This window comes from Lactuca virosa, chromosome 2, assembly GCF_052849685.1.
Source record: "Lactuca virosa cultivar CGN04683 chromosome 2, Lactuca_virosa_CGN04683_v6, whole genome shotgun sequence".
Classification (NCBI taxonomy): domain Eukaryota; kingdom Viridiplantae; phylum Streptophyta; class Magnoliopsida; order Asterales; family Asteraceae; genus Lactuca; species Lactuca virosa.
In genome coordinates this window covers 144,485,094-144,486,217 of record NC_136427.1, presented here as the reverse complement: position 1 = coordinate 144,486,217, position 1,124 = coordinate 144,485,094, and the positions used below count along the sequence as shown (strand labels likewise).

At 33.7% G+C, this 1,124-nt stretch overlaps 1 protein-coding gene across 1 annotated transcript in view; it reads left to right on the top strand.

Annotated features, from left to right (window-relative positions):
- Nucleotides 1–537, top strand: part of LOC145157827 (uncharacterized) — an 8,658-nt gene extending 8,121 nt beyond the window's left edge. Inside the window, exon 6 of the mRNA XM_079076813.1 lies at nt 218–537. The gene's annotated coding sequence lies outside the window, so the exon portion shown is untranslated. The remainder of the gene's footprint in view (nt 1–217) is intronic.
- Nucleotides 538–1,124: the final 587 nt, after the last annotated feature.

The window sequence follows — 1,124 nt, the reverse complement described above, 5'->3', positions numbered from 1 at the left end:
AGATGCTTTGCATGTTTCCATTGGTTATATATACGATTATGTCATTTAATCCTTTAATTATATGTCCAAGTTGTATAATAATAGTGTTTATTATTTGACATATTATACTACTACAATTCATATATGTTTCAATCATAAAACATCATAGTAACATCTATTGTAGATTATACTTTTTCATTTATTGGTATATATTGATAACTTTTGAAATGCTTCGCAGAGAATCACGAAGGGAATGCGCTCTCTCAACAGATGAGTTGATGTAAGCAGATTTCAAAGCTGTCAAGATTAAACGGGAACTGTTAAGACTAAGTACATCAGCAACAGCCTCTTCGCTGAGAGAAGAGTTAAGTAGAATAACAGCCCATTTTAGAACATTATATTAATTATAGCATTATATAAATGTTGGTGCATCTATGCTAATAAATTCACATTTTAGTTTTGTTTCCTTTACCAATTCTAACCCCGCAACGCGGGGATTCTTCCCTAGTTTGGGACAAATGTGAATTGAATGTGTTATTTGACAAAATATTGGAAATTTTTAAATTTTTTTTAAATAAAACGAAGTTAGCTACGGAATAGCTACGGATTTCCGTAGCTATCCACTTCCGTAGCTATTCCGTAGCTATTTGGATTCGTAGCTATTCTGTAGCTATTTAGTTCCGTAGCTATTCTGTAGCTATTCATTCTGTAGCTATTCTGTAGGAAATCCGTAGCTATTTGTTTCCGTAGCTATTCCGTAGCTATGGTAGCTTCGGAAAATTCCGTAGCTATTCCGTAGCGATTCTGTAGCTAATCCGTAGCTATAATTTTCCCACGGGCCATTATGCTACAACCATTTTTCCGTAGCAATTCCGTAGCTATCCTCGTATAGCTACGAAATAGCTACGGATTGTGCTGTAGCTATTGCACCAGTTTTCTAGTAGTGAAAATAGCGACATATACAAAAACAACAAAAATTCTGTCCGAAAAGCGTTGAAAATTCCTACAGAAAACCAACGGACTATTAATTAATACTTAAATTTACATTTTTTGTAGGAAATATGTTGGAAACAACTCGTCAACCAAATTTAACTCTACATAAAGTTCATTGGCGTCAACACTACAAAAATATTTGCTTTTAGGTA